At 45.7% G+C, this 15,935-nt stretch overlaps 1 protein-coding gene across 2 annotated transcripts in view; it reads left to right on the top strand.

The window, feature by feature from the left end:
* Positions 1 to 15,935, top strand: part of LOC148913094 (uncharacterized) — a 44,068-nt gene that overhangs the window by 12,102 nt on the left and 16,031 nt on the right. The gene's annotated exons all lie outside the window — the stretch shown is intronic.

Raw genomic sequence — 15,935 nt, 5'->3', positions numbered from 1 at the left:
AGCCGGCCTTGCCCGTTTGAACCGCAGCATAGAAGCTTACGTGTATTCTATCCTTGGAGCTCAGGTAAACACCCGATCCAGCATAATCGGAAATACTGGCGCCGCAGAAGAAACGCGAGCCGAAGCCTTGATCTTATTCGAAAGTTCAATCTTGGAGGGCGACATTAGCAAGGGCGTACAGCGTTACCAACTAGCCATACAAAATTCTAAGGCGAGGTTGGACTATGCAGTAGCCCCGGGTTGTTGGTTAATGCCTAGTAATTTATCTATAAATACTGGTTCTGTAGTAGGATACAACAACAAACTGCAGCGAGCAACCGCAGATATGAAGTTTGGGGTGAACGACGTGAACTCTGACACTCTTAGGAACATTCCTCACTTCGTAGAGAAGCCAAAAAAGTCACACGAAACGAAGCTACCCACAGTTAAGAAACCATCAAAGAAGGTCCTACCTGCGATACCTGAGGAATATGACCATAACTTATTAAAAGCCGGTCTAGCAGCTGCAAGCATTGGTCTGAGCTATTATATATGGCGATGAACAACCCCTACGTAACTGGAGTAGATTGCGTTTATACGACTTACACAGGCGAGAAAAAATACACCCAGGCATCTTGGGTTGATGTCACGGGCATGTCCGTGAATTTGAACTACTCAGGAAAGAAATTGATATTATGCAGCATTTCTTTGGGGGCCGTTAGCAGTGCGAATGTAGGATTTCGTTTCTGTGACGACAATGGAGTATTACAGCCCATGCGCGCGAAGACAAACAACAGGGAGCCTACGCATTTCTCAGTAGAGCCGCCAACGAATAGCTCTGAGAATCTTTCCGTTTGGACTTTCCACATGGTTGCTGATTGCCACGGGAAGGTAAAGCTGCAGATAAGAGTAGATGACACCGGGAGTGTTTGCATAAATAGCATAGAAAATCAAAGGAATACTGTCTATAACCACATGACCATCAGCACTTTGACGGTAATGAGCCTTTAAATATATGAATCCATACGCGAGGGAAACGCGTTATACCCACCGCTTAGATGAAGAGGGATATGACAACGGCGCCTGGCATGACGTTGGACTGTGGGTTGAGGTTGGGGGCACTGCATTGGTCATTTGCACTATTAGCATTAATGCAAATACGCATGCGAATGTGGGGTTTAGGCTTATCGATGAGAATAATAAGCCCCTGCTTCCTTATCGAACTTCAACGAACACCAGGAAAGTTACCCATTTTTCGATGGAGCCCTACACTAGGTCCGCTGAAGACCTAACGCCAGTAACTTTTCATATGCTAGCCAATTGTAAATATGCTAGCCAATTGTAAATATGCTAAGTTGCAAGTCACTTCTGATGACGGCAAGTTTGGGATAAATCGCATAGGTCGCAGGCCTGCTAATGCAGCCTGGAGTCATAAGCCCATTTCTACCATGAGTGTGTTGCCGTTGGCCCCAAATTACCAGGGTGGTGCTAATACTGTCTTTCATTATCCTCAAAGCAGGGCACCGCCCGATGAGAAGGATAAGATCAAGCCTTCATCTTCTTCAGGAGGACCACCCCAATAGCTACAACTAATATCCAAATGTTATTCCCCACGAACTTCAACAGTTCTCCGCCGGCCCTAAGTGCCAAGGAAACAACCGAACCCAGCAGCCCAGGCAAACCGGCTGCCATCTTTTTTCCTAAGTCCGTCAGCCCATTGCCTAATTTTTTTACGCCCGCGCCTGTAGCCTTAAGCGCGGATAGGATAACTCCTACTACGCTTGAAATAGCGACCGCGAATGCCAGCGGAACGCCATACTTCAAAAGGGCTCTTTTTACCTTTTCCTTGGTGGTAAGCCCCAATTCTCTTTCCAGGTTTTCCTTTTGCGCCTGTAATTCCGCAAGGCGTATTTCGAGGGCCTCCACTTCCTTTTGAGCTGCTTCCCTTTCTTCCTCGGTACGAGTTTGGTCCTCGATTACTTCTTGCTGCCGCTCTATTTGCCCCTCCAGGTCTTCGATGGCCTGATCTCTTTGCCGGATTTGCTCCTCTTTAGTGTTGATTTCGGCAACCAACTGCCGCCGTTCCTCCAAAGAGCCAGCTATGGTGATATGCAAGTTTTTAGCTTCTTCCTTGCTTATGTTTAGGTCTTGCAGGGCGAGATCGAATGCCTTTTCAGCCTGGTTCATTCGACGTTCAGCATCATCTCTTTGTTCTCTCATTTCTATTATTCTTTGGTTTTTATCGTTAAGTTCTCTCTTTTGAGCATCAAGGAGTAGTTGGTTTTGTCGCATGTAATCTGCTTCCCTTTCCTCCAACGTTTCTTGCAGTCCCTTGACGCGTTTTTCTAGCGCAACCCGTTCATTTAGGGTTTCCAACCTTTCTAACGCGCTTCGGGTAGCTAGTTGAAAGCCTTTTAATCTTGAGACGTCACCCCTAACGTTGCCCTCCTCATCAAAGAGGGGTTGTGGTTTCGTCCAGCGGTCTTTGTCAGGAAATCTCAGGTCTTGAACGCTTATGAGGACTTTGTTTCCGCGTTCTGTGAGCCTTACGTCGTCAGCATCAAAGCTGGAATAACGCTGCGTTAGCTCTTGCGTTGCCCACTCTACGGTTTCCCGCGCGGTTGCTCCCTGCTCGTCTATGTTTCGAAGTTCCAAGTACTCAGGGACGGGGCTGCCGCGGTTTCTTGATTGCCACATGCGATTCAAGGCTGCCTTGAAGCTTCTCCACCTATCACCATACCTGCTTATCAAGGCCATGTCGTAAACGTGAGGCGCGGTTTCCGCGCCTTTAGTCCATGCGTCGTATTCTTCGTCGTTAATGTCGACTTGACCTTCTTCGGTAAGGGGATCAAAATCTACCTTCTACTTCCATTATATATGATAAGCTCAAAGTTAAACCCCAACATATTACCTAAGCAGGTTGGCGGACTGAAAGCAGAACGCACCTTTCACCGGGTTACATTCACACCTTCTAGCGCAAAGCCAGGAGAAACGCTGTACGTAGGCGTACCCCGCCTAACGGATAACCTAGTATTGGTTCCTGGCACCCTGGCGCTAAGGTTTAACCTAGCAATACAGCCAGATACCGCAGACGCGCGTTACGTCGTCAATAATGCAGGTAGAAACCTTGTTTCCAAAATGCGCGTAAAGTTCGCCGGGGAATCCTTGCTGGACTTAAACAGGTATGATTTGTATACCACGTACAAAGACTTATGGTTGACTGCATTTGACCGCGCGCAAAGGATAGAGCAGGGAATCGCCAGTGATGCCATACGCAAGGTAAGAAGCGCAACCGACAGCGCCTCGGGAGAAGACGAAATAAAGACGGCTTATGGCACTAAATATGTCGTTCCATTAGATTTCGAAGTTATCACGAACCACGGTGCATACTACCCAAGGCAGCTAAGCGAGCTGCAGTTCGAAGTAACCCTAGCAGACACTACGAACATCCTACAGGGAAAGGACGTAAGTTCCTCAGCCGTCCACCCATACTCCGTTACTAACTTAGAGCTGCAGTATGAAACGGTATACAGCGAAGACTTAGCACGTAGCGCCGGTATGGAATACAGCTCCGGGAAGGCTTTCCTTTACGATCACGTCGTGATGTACAAGACGTTCAGCTTTACAAATAACGTCGAAGAGGTCATCAACCAAAGCATTAACCTTCCCAGGCGCAGCCTTACAGGGATAATGTTGCTGTTCGCAAAGACATACACGGCAGGATTGCGTGACTCCGAGGCGTTCTTTAATCCTAACATCACTAACGTAGGCGTTAGCATTAACGGAGTGCCTAATAAGGTTTACTCACAAGGGATAAAGCCCGAGGACATGTACCGGGAAGTCGCGCGTAAGTTTGGCGACCAAATTGGCCCAAAGGAATTCTTTAAGGATAAGTATGCGCTGTGGATCGACATGCGCACGACGAACGACGAAGACCTACATGGTCAGGGATTGCGGCTGGTAAATACCCAGGACGGCATTACGTTGGAGATCAAGCGCACCAAAGACGCCAGCGACGCTACTAAGATCAACGCATATATCTTCGTAGTCTCAGACGCGCAACTGAGTGTAGAAATGAATCAGCTAAAAAGCGTTGCGTATTGATTCGCGTTCCTTGAGCCAAGCGAAAGGATAAAAAATATTCCTTAGGTATAATATGCTTCGCGTATTCGAAAACAACGAAACCAAACTGCAATGCATAGTGCAAGGCGATAAACTTTACTTCAAAGCGAAGGAGGTGGCGGCGGCGTTGGGTTACGTAAATTCCAGAAAAGCGGCGTCTGATCACGTATCAGAGGAAAACAGGGTAACTTTGAAGTCTTTAAAGGGTGTAACTCAGCGTGACACCCTTAACGCACAACCCAATGCCGTGTATTTGACGGAGGAAGGTCTTTACGAATTGATATTCGGATCTGAAAAGGCTGAAGCAAAAAAGTTCAGGAAATGGGTGTTGGGTGACGTTCTACCCACGCTAAGGAAGACAGGTAAATACGATATGGAGAAGCGATTCAATGGTTCAAATCCAATGGCATTTAAGATAGAAACGGAGGCAGACATACACGATAGAACCGTACACAGGGTGCGTAGGTTCTACTCGCACGTAATCATAGTTCCAGGTCTTGGAGAACTGCAGGACACCGCAAGTAAGCGCATTAAAAGCTGGCGGAAAGGCTACCAGGCAGGCCAACCCGATCTGCTGATCCTTAACAACCATAATAAATACAATGGATTATGCATAGAATTGAAGACACCCAAAGGCACCGGCGTATTGTCCGAGAAACAAAGGGTAATGTTGGAACGATATGAAGAAAATGGATATTTAACCATCGTAAGCAATGATTATGATCTACTTTGCAGGGAAATAGACGAATATGTTGCCGGTATTCGCATTCCTTGCCCTTGGTGCATTAAGGCATTCAAAGGTCAAGACACTTTAAGCACGCACCTTAAAATATTTCATAGGTATAATGATTCTTAAACAAACATACTGGCGAGATCTGCTGCAAGGCGTTTCATACCGAATAAAAAACTACGTCGCATTCGAAGACATCGACCGTTTGAGGTTGGTCTTAGAACGCGACGGTCAGGAATACAGCCTTTGGGCGCCTGACTGTGTGAGATACATACTGCAGGGTGAAGAATATACACACCTACGCAGTCATGGTAAGGTAAACGGCCGATGGAAGTTTGACATCGAACGTCGAGCGGAGGATAATCCGTTGTGCGACTAATCCTCTTCATGGGCGGATAAGTAGTCATCTGCTGTGTCTGCCCTCATTTTTTCCGCCATTTCATACGCTGATAAGGTAATAGTCACACCTCCTAGGAACGCTGCGATGTAAGGTAACATTATACCTTAAGTAGATTCCACTCTTTTCTTACCAACAGATAATGATCTAAGGGCTTAGGGCCATCGTAAAGGCAGCACCAAATATGTTGGCCGCTACGTATACAGCCACATCGGTCGCAGATGCCATCCCAGTGTTCCCTATTCTCCCACCTTACACCCTCATAGTCGTCGAAGCATACGAAGTCTTCGTCGATCTCCTTCTTACGTCGCGTGAGCACCCGGCCGGTTTCAAGGGGGCAACATCGCTCTGCTAAATCGCCGTGGGTCTCGCAGACCACATCTGTGAGGTCATAGCGACGGCAGCGGTACTTATGCCAGTTTTCTTCGAAGAGGGGTTCATCGCATCGGCGGCAATGACCTTTAAGGCAGACTCTATGCTCGCGGTGATATCGTAGGGCCTGTACTGTGGACAGTTCCTTACCGCAGTCACCGCAAACAGTGCTGATGGTCTTCTGACAGACTTTCTTGGAAAGATGGTATTGCAGTCGCTGCTTGCTACTAAAAGCTCTATCACATTGCACGCACTTCATTATATATACCTTATTTTTTATTGTTAAATTGTTAAACCCTGTAAGAGGGTTTTAGGATAGGGGCTATTATTTCTTGTTATTTTGTTAAGCCCCCATTAAAAGATGAGGTATCATTCTTTCTCATCGTTGAAACCAGCAAAAAGATAATCATGTTAACCATTCTTCGATTACGATGATTTAACAAAATAACAATAAAAAATAGGTCCTTACTTGAGACCTCTTTGCAGCATTTAACAAAATAACAATAAAAAAGAAAGACCTATGCTAATTCCCCTTGCCGGGGCTTAGTAAGATCTTCTTTGCGACCTCTTACTCTTCTCGAGCGTCGTCTAAAGTCCTTTGTGCTTTAGTATCCGCGGGACACCAATGTCCAACGAAGTCTTCTTCAGAGAATACCTTATTACAGTGACGGCAGGTGTATTTTTTACACGGTTTGGGTATCGGTGTTTTGGGAGGGATTATGCAGTCAGCAGGTAGTTCGCACGTAATGCAGTCCATATATCTATGGGGGATATCGAATGAAGTCCTTAATGGACTCCTTAGCCCACGTCGCCATTGTCAAAAGCGCGCCAAACCGTTCTGCACGCTTCAGACCACACATTTCATCGTACAATTCCTGTACGCGCTCTTTTAACCGGTCTATCTCTTCCCTTTGCATTTCTATGGTGTCTCTTTTATCCTTTGCGTCGGCGGTAATCCTTCTTACTGCTTCCACTGGTTCCATCTATATATGAACCCAGATCACATGCCTTGTAACGCTCTGATAGTAGGACCCACCGGCTGCGGAAAGACCCAGTTCATCGTGGAGCAGCTATTAGGACCCTTTAGATACCGCTTTGACTACATAGTGCTGCTTTGTCCCACCTACGTGAATAACCGCACCTGGGAAGGCATAGGAGTGAAAGATGACGACTTCTTCGTAGATATTTTAGACCCTAACGAGTTATCCAGTCATTTGAAGTTCTGGCACAAGCAATTCCCTAAAGATACACAGACGCTCCTCATATTGGATGACATTGCCTGTGGGGACGACGTAAAAAGGCGCACCTCCGAATTAGTGAAGCTCGCCTTTAGTGGCAGACATGACAACATTAGCGTTTGGTTGCTTTCCCAGCAGCTTACCAGCGTCTCTAAGCCCTTTAGGGAAAACATAGGCTCTCTCGTAGTATTTTATACTCCGAGCAAGTCTGACCTGGAAACCATTTTAAGCGACTACGGCGGTGAGATATCCAAGGAACAGTTACACGAATACATGCGGCATTTAAAAACGCACCAACATTCCAAGATGATCTTCTCTTTGAGGTTTCCGTATTCCATTAACATATATGGACATTGAGCAGCTCTTAGATGAAGTCCCCACGCAGTTAGATGAAAGTAACCTCAAGGAACAACTTAACATCCTTGTGTCTTCGGGGAAGTGTAAAGAAATGATAGGCAGGGAACTTACCCATGAGCAGGTTAATAAGCTGTCGGAAGAGGAGGTTAAGAAGTTCCACAAGAGGTACGAGGCTGCCCTTGCAAGTAAGACCACGGACGCCGTAGCAGACTCCGCTATCCGACTTGCCACTAAATTGCTTGGACTTGCACTGCCCATAGACGACGTGGAGCAACTACAGAAGGACATAAGAGATGACTATGTCATATCCCAAGAACTTAAGATAACCTGTGGGTGGTTGTCTTTGAAGTGCGGTAAGTTAATGGCAGTCGCCTCTGCGGCTTTGCACGTAGCTCAGCATGTCGACTTGAAGGAGGTACTAGGTTCCTTCGGAACATCTTGGAAGGACTTCAAGAAGGACAGAGACGTTGAAAAGGTCTTCCAGGCAGCACTTACTGAGGTACCTGATCAAGTCGCCTCAAGTACCTAGTCAAGTCGTTGTCAAGTCACCTCAAGTACTTAGTCAAGTCGTCCTTAAGTCATTCTCAAGTACTTAGTCAAGTACTTAGTCAAGTCGTCCTTAAGTCATTCTCAAGTACTTAGTCAAGTCGTTGTCAAGTCATTGCCAAGTCATTGTCAAGTCGTCATCAAGTTACTTGTCAAGTCCTTCAAGTCCCTTAATATAAGATGAGTGACACCGAAGAACAACCACCCGTAGAAGATACCAAGATTACCAAGGCTAAATCTCCGGGCAGAGTCGCTGCCGGAAAGAAGCTCGCGGAGATGAATAAAAAGAACAAAGCAAAGAAGGAGGAAAAGGTGGAGGAAAGAGAAGAGGAATCCTTTATTAATCCGGGATACGTCATCGGCGCGTTAGGAGTTGCTATAGCAGCAGGTAGCCTTTACTTACAATGGAAGGCAACGAAAAAGGTAGAACCACCAACATATCACGCGCCCGTGCACGCACCTGTGGAGGCGGCTGTTAGAAAAAGTAAGATCCCTGAAATGGAGTAATAACCTTCTCGCTCTGTAATATAATGTCAACCGCGTTATTGAAAACTGTTGAAGAAGCAGCTATTATTACTTCTATTGTTGCGGGTATTGGTTGGGTAGGTAAGAAAGTGCTCAAAGAAGACTTTACTGAAGACCCAAGCAAGAGCTTCGCTAATTTTGCTAAGATGACCGCTGCCGTAGGCGGGGCTATCATGGTAAAGGATTACCTACGGAAGGAAAAGTACCTCCCTACGGTGTAATATATATGGTTAGCGTGGTCGCAGGTGGAGTTATTGCAGCTTTAGCATTCACTGGAGCTAATTATGGCGGTCAATATTTGGATAGATTAGTTAGAGGCGACAAAAGCGGTGCCGCCGAAAGAAAGAGACACGACTTAGCGCTGGAGAAATATCAGCGGGACGTGGCGGCTTGGAATGAAAAAAGACAAGCTTACAGGGATTGGTTGGATAAGAACTACCAAGACAAAATGCAGGCAGACAAGAACTTCGAAAACACAGACTACGCCTTCAAACTTTATGCGCAAGCACACCCCGACTTTAGAATGAAAAAGCCTCAGTTCAAGAATTACTACCAGCCTTCTAAGAAACAAAAAGACAATGAGCTGGTATTTGTAGGAGTTGCAGGGCTGGCCGGAGGCGTGGCTTTGGCGTATCTAATATAATGATCGTCTTTTTGGAAAGCGACAAGAATGACTTTACCACGTATTTGAATCCTCCCATCCGCGCGGAAAGGGTTCGGTTGGTTAGTTGCTCTTTGTACAATTCTTGGTATAATTTAATTAATGGCTTTGTCGTCGTGACTTCCGGCACCAAACCAAAAATACCAGATTCCCATTACACCCCTATAACACTGGCTAAGGAGCTAGCAAAGCACGGATATACTCTTACCACAGGATTACCCCATGAAATGAAATTCAAGAAAAATAGTGGAAGCGCTAATTTAATGGGCAGTTCATTGGTAGAACTCCTGGGCCTTACTAGTACCACGATAAATAGCGGCAGTACATATGATGTGAAATGGAAAGTCGCATCCTCTTATGAAGTCTATTGCGACTTGGTCCATAGTTACAACAATGGAGAAAAGTCTTCTCTTATGTCCAAGTTTCTGCCCCAAGGTAATCCATTTGACCCAGTAGAATACACTCCCATTTCTTTGAGCTATGACTTGTCTAATTTGGTAGAAAGCATAAACATCACCATTAAAGTGGACGGAAAGGCGGTGGATTTTAACGGACGCAAGATCAATCTTGTTTTGGAATTCATATAATGGGCCGAACTGAGGACAAACTCAAAAGGATTTACTATGGGCCGGAAGGCTATTGGAGAGGAGCGTCAGCTATCAAGAAACTCGCGACCGCGGCCAGGGTATCAGACGAAACGGCTAAGAACTGGTTGAAAAAACAAACCCTCTGGCAGGTCTATCTTCCCGTGCCTAAGTACATTCCCAGGCCCAGCTTTACCGTAAATACCCCCAACGAAGTTCATCAGGCGGATTTGCTTTTCTTACCGCACGACAAGGTGAGAAAAAAGACCTATAGGTACGCTTTGACCGTAGTTGATATCGCAAGCAGATACAAGGACGCCGAACCCATAATCAGCAAGGATTCTGGGGAAGTCGCAGAAGCCCTAGGTAGGGTTTATAAGCGCGTCTTGAAATGGCCTAAGCTGCTGCAAGTGGATGCGGGGACGGAGTTCATGGGCGTGGTTACTAAGACCCTGAAAGACCACGACACTAAGATTAGGAGAGCCGAAGCAGAGTACCACAGGGGTCAGAGCATCGTCGAAAGATTCAATAAGACCTTGGCAGAGCGTCTCTTTGGATACCAGTATTGGAAAGAGCTGGAAGATCCCTCCAAACGCAACAGGGAATGGACTCAGAGGCTCCCCCAGGTCGTCGCGGCTTTGAACAACGAGGCGGCCAGGGCTACGGGAATGAAACCCAGGGATGCCATAAAAAAGAAACACGTGGAACACAAGTCCTTCGTCAGAAGTTCGAGGGCGGTCTTCCCCCAGGAAAAAAGATTAGGTGATGTCGCGGTTCGATATCTCTATGAGCCGGGTGAATTAGAAGGAGGATCCAAAAGAGCTACGGATCCTAATTGGTCTTTGGAAACTTACCAGATCCGAAGTGCGATAGCTAAGAAGGGTCAGCCCATCTTGTATTATCTTTATGATGGTCCCACTCGTGGGTTCGTCATGGAAGAACTGCTTATCGTGTGATGTCCGAATGCTATCGTATGAATACCATCATCACACATCCACCTCTTACCGTCAAATGCAGACAGTGACACCTTCTCCTGCGTGACGTTATGTATCTGATGACCATAGCTGCGCAGGCTGTTCATCTTATGCCGCTGTTCCTTGCGTGTTCGTAATACGTTGAGGTAGGACTCGTGCGTAATGTCCTTCTTAACCACGTATTTTTTTACGCCTTTAGCTTTCTTTTCTACGCCGTCTAACTTTAGCACGCTGTACATCTTTGGTTTCAGACCCACGTATTCCACGATGGGTTTTCCTAACATTTCGTCTTTCATCTTCCCAATTACCTTCTTATTCTTCGCAGAGTAAAGGAAGTGCTCCTTCGGGTAACCGCTGGTGTCGTACTCGTCTATGTCGGGGAGGCAGTCTTTGTAAACGTCTTCCGTTTGCACTTCTAGAATTAGGGAGTCGGTGTCTGTGTACAGGAGGCGACAGCGGTCTCCGTACTTTGGCTTAAGCTTATCGTAGTAGAACTCGTACATAAGCAGCTTCGATAGATCCAGCACCGTAAAGCCTGTGTAAACGGGCTTGTTTAGTAAGAGGTTTGCCCTTTTCATGTGAATCACGTAGAAGTTCAGCATTTCTACGTATCTAACGAAGCCTGGCTGTGACACGTATGCTTCTGCTTCCTCTTTGGTGCTGACTATTTTTACGCTTACGCGCTTGCGGATGTTCTCCATTGTCTTTCCGAACACGCTGTTGTTCATCAGTTTGAAGAGGTTTTTCTCGAAGTCATTTTTCGCTGCGGTACGCTTTTGCGTGTTAAAGTCAATGTAGGGGCGCATCCAGGGTTCCTGCGTGAATTTTAGGACTCTGTGGATCTTCTCTACGCGCATTCCGTGTCGCACGTAGAACTGCAGGTTGCGGTAATGTACCACATACTTCTTCTTATCCATCAGGTTCATAGTTAGTTTCCTGTACGGTTTGTAACCAGGGCACATTTGCTTTTGCAGCGGACTTAGCTGCTTAAATGGTATCTCTATCGCTTCTGGTGCTAAGGGGAACTCATTGTGTTCGTCGTGCAGGCGCTCTGGGTACTCCAGATCCACTTCTAAGACGTAACCCTTGTCTTCCTCCTTTCCTACCTGCATGTAGAAGTCTATCGGCTTCACTGGATCCCATTCGAAGTCTCTCACAGGTAGGTACTGTGACATTGCCCAACCATAAAGGTTATTCGCATCCAGGTAGTAAATGTATGTGGTTGGTTTCTCTGGGTCGTGCTCTACTAAGGGGTTGTTTGCGCGGGCGTAACGTCGGCTGGGTCCGCATACGCCGCCACGAATACCGTCTTCCATAAACCGATACATGTCGTACTCCGTTAGGAGATCCAACTGCGCATTTGTCTTCTTTAACAAAGCACTCCAGCTGAGCCCAGGAGCCGTGTAGAAATTAGCGGGATCCAATCCGTAATATTCCATAGCCATCTTTCTGAAGCTTTGGAAAACATCTGCGAGCAGCACTACGTCAGACCTTAGGTAGATGTCGTGGTAGTCACCCATGTTCTCACAGGAGTACTTTTCCCACACGTCTAACGCATGCTGGTACTCCTCATCCTTTATACCAGACTCGTTTAGGGTGCTGTAGAAGCGATCTTTGGGTGGTAGGGGTTCTTTGAATCGATCCCAGGAGTCCATGTATTCGTATGGGTAGACTCCTTTCCTTTCCGCGCCGTATTGACTGGAAATGGGAAAGTTGGTGTTATACTTTACGAGGTTTGCTAAGGAGTCCGCCATAAACTGCTGCGAATCTAAGAACTTTAGCTTACCCACAGTTACGGACATGTAGCGCTCTTTGTTGTTGGGTATGCATTTGACGTCGGAGCCGTCTGTTCCTTGTAGTAGCAAATGGGAGTCGTAACCGCGGAGGTTGTGAAAGAACACCGGAATCTCCATGTCTGGATTTACTTTGAAGTTTATATTGCATTTCCAATGAGCCGCTCCTCTGTATTTACCCGTGATGTGGCAGTGATCCCTAACCTTATCCACATAGAAATCCTCAACAAATGCTTTGTGGCAGTGAATGCAGTGCGTGGAGGGCTTTCCCGGCTTCTCACCTTTCTTAGCATACTTCCCGCATTTAAAATGAGCTTCTCCTAGATACTTTCCATCTTCATCCCACGCTTTCTTGGCTCGTCTTCCAAACTGAAGAAGCGTATGTTGGCAAATGTGGCATTTTTTTGCCTTGTTAAAAGCCTCCTGGTTCTCTTTGGTAAATTCCATCTTCTTTGGACATCTTAATTGTTCTCTAATCTCTCCCTCCTCTTCTCGCAATGCTTCTAGAAACTCATTAGCTGCGTTCTTACCTCGGTAAATCACAGGAGGGTTTGCTTTACCGTCTGATCTGACTACTATGTAACCAAAGGAGCAGATCTCGTGTAATCCTACCTTATTCGTGGCGCCACGTTTCTGCTCTTCCTTAGTTATCAACGCTTCGAAGTCTGCATATATCACGTAAGGCACTTGCATCTGCTTTTGATGGTCTGCGTATGAAAGCTCTTTGTTGGTGGGCATCTGGATCCGTTGCGCCACTTCTTCGACTCCGCGGCAGATCTCATCGTGTTTCTTTAGGGCATTTAAGGATGTAAATGACAGCAAGCAGCAGTCGCAGAAGTACTTTTTACCTTTGTGCTTAGTATGTCTGTAGAATAGTCTGCTAATGTGTTTAACCCATGAGTAGTGTCCGCCGTGGTAGAATAAATGTACGCGCTCTCCTTTACTTTTTGACAGAACTAACGGTACTATCGTCTGCTCTCTGACTCCGTAAACGTTAATTGCTAGATCGTTTATTTCCTCAAATATGGGGATGTCTATCAACTGCATGGGAAATTCCACACCATCCCACTCTAAATCATCTGTGGGATACTTACTTGTCCTACAGGGATCCTTCTCTGCTGGATACAGTGCAGACCTGATTGCCCACATAAAGCATCGATTGTCTTCATTCTTCACGTTTACAATAGCCTTCTTCCTTTCTACCCACGTTGGTAGCGGTACGTAACTCCCCCCTCGTATGGGTACGTACCTGGCTATACTTATCTCTATTCCTTCAACCTCCTCTACTGTCCAACCCGATCCTTCTTTCGTGTAGTTAGACAGCGACTCCATTATTGCTTCTAAGGCTTCACTGAGTGACCTATCCAGATTCGTGGATTCTAATATCACTAACGACTTTGATCGCAACATTGCTGTCGTCATTACCTCGTCTTTTGACAAACTTACTTCTACCATTATGCTCGCTTTCAGGGCTCCTAATTCTTCTATACCTTTTCGGAGAGTCCTTTTAACCTTCCTTTCTGACTGACGCCAAAACTGTCTAACGTCAATCTCACCGTTACCGGGTATTGACACCGTGCTGAAGTTGCTTTGGGATTCCATCTATATAATAGGAAATATTTTATACCTAATACCAAGCACTTTTTAAGTCGTCGTAGTCGTACTCACAGTCCTGACAATGCCAAAACAATTTAACCTTAGTCTCAAACTTCTTACCACATCCACAATCATAACTGCTCATACACTTCGTCTTCATTTTCAAATGCTTTTTCAAATCCACTTCTTTCTTAAAAGTTCTCTTACATTCTTCGCACTCCATATATAGACTAACATATTTGCGCTGTTGCCCCCAACCACACTTGGAGTGGGTTGTTTCCGTAGGTGGATTTTTGACACGGGTCTTGCCCGTGTCGAGATTGCGCTGGAACCCCCATTCCCTATACTACTAGCCATAGAAAACGAAAACTGGTCAGATCCTGCAGTACAAGAGTACAAAAATCTCAAGGAAGAACTGTCCATTTACAACGGAATCATTCTCAGAGGAAACAGAATTGTGATCCCAAGCTCACTTCAAGCAAAAGCAGTTGATCTCGCACATATCGGACATCAAGGGATCGTCAAGACTAAAGGACTGATACGAGAAAAGGTATGGTTCCCAGGAATTGATAGAATGGTTGAGACCAAAGTAAGAAACTGTCTAGCCTGTCAAGCTACAACAAAAGGAAAGGTAACACCGGAGCCAACCAGGCCAACAAAACTACCAAGAGCACCTTGGAAAGAGGTCGCAATCGACTTTTGCGGACCATTCCCTTCAGGAGAATATCTAATGGTAGCCATAGATGAGTACAGTCGCTTCCCGGAAGTTGAAATACTGACATCTACCTCAGCAAGAGTAGTTATTCCCAAGCTTGATGCAGTTTTTTCCAGACAAGGAATTCCGGATGTTGTCAAAAGTGATAACGGCCCTCCATTTAACGGCGCAGAGTTTAAAGCCTATGCAGAAAACTCTGGATTCCATCACAGAAAAGTCACACCCTGCTGGCCAAGAGCTAATGGAGAAGCTGAACGATTTATGAAAACACTTGAGAAGTGCATCAGATCTGCTCATGTAGAGAGAAAGAATTGGAAACAGGAGATGTACAGATTTCTTCGTCAATACCGAGCTACGCCGCACTCTTCAACCTACACCTCACCTAGTGAAGCGCTCAATCAGAGAAAGCTAAGGACTGAACTTCCTCAAATTACATCAACGATCATGCCAACAAGCAAGCTACAACAGAAGGATGCAGAATCCAAATTCAAGATGGCTGAGTACGCAGATAAAAGAACACATGCAAAGGAGAATGCTGTAAAGCCGGGAGACACAGTGCTAGTACGCCAACCCAAACGAAACAAGTTGAGCACACCTTACAACCCAACACCGTTCATCGTGGAAGAAAGAAAAGGGACGATGATAACGGCATCCAACGACAACAAATCAATAACAAGAAACTCATCACAGTTCAAATTAATACCAAGTCATCTTGCACAGTACCAGCCCAATGACGAAGACGACGACTCCATCACTGGATCACCGGAAATGACGCAGCAAGAAGATAGCGCCCCTACGAGACCACCAACACCTGTGCAGAGACGTTCCAGCAGTCGTCAAGTGAGACCACCTGTCAGATTCTCAGACTATATCGTCTACAAGTGAACTCTAAGTGAACTCTAAGTGAATATTAAGCACTGAGACGACGCAAGAACATTGTTGACATTTATTACTAATTACTAACGAAACACGTTCATGGGGATGATTAGTTGTTTAATTCAGAGAGCATTGATTTAAGAGGATGTAAGCTTTTTCCACGTAGAGAGGGATGTAATGTAGTTACGTCACTGATTATAAGTTATGATTATGTATGTACATAAATTAAGGACATAAAATAAATGCACGAGGAGATACAACAATACCTTGGCCAAATATGAGTTTATACTAAGTGTAGGGATAGATGGAAGTTTTAAAGACCCATTGCCACTTACCATGATGCATCACAATTTGTTTACATTTTGAATCGTGTTCAACACTGAAAAAACAATTCCAACCTTTTGAATAAACTCTTAGATAGTCACTAAAGCCGTAAAAGAATGTAAAAAAATCATTATTGTGCCTTAGTG

This window comes from Actinia tenebrosa, unplaced genomic scaffold (genome assembly GCF_029948245.1).
Source record: "Actinia tenebrosa isolate PJP-AT-01 unplaced genomic scaffold, QUT_ActTen_1.0 PGA_scaffold10__47_contigs__length_13832649, whole genome shotgun sequence".
Taxonomy (NCBI): Eukaryota; Metazoa; Cnidaria; class Anthozoa; order Actiniaria; family Actiniidae; genus Actinia; species Actinia tenebrosa.
Note: the sequence above shows the minus strand (reverse complement) of the source record. Positions and strands in the feature narration are given on the sequence as shown.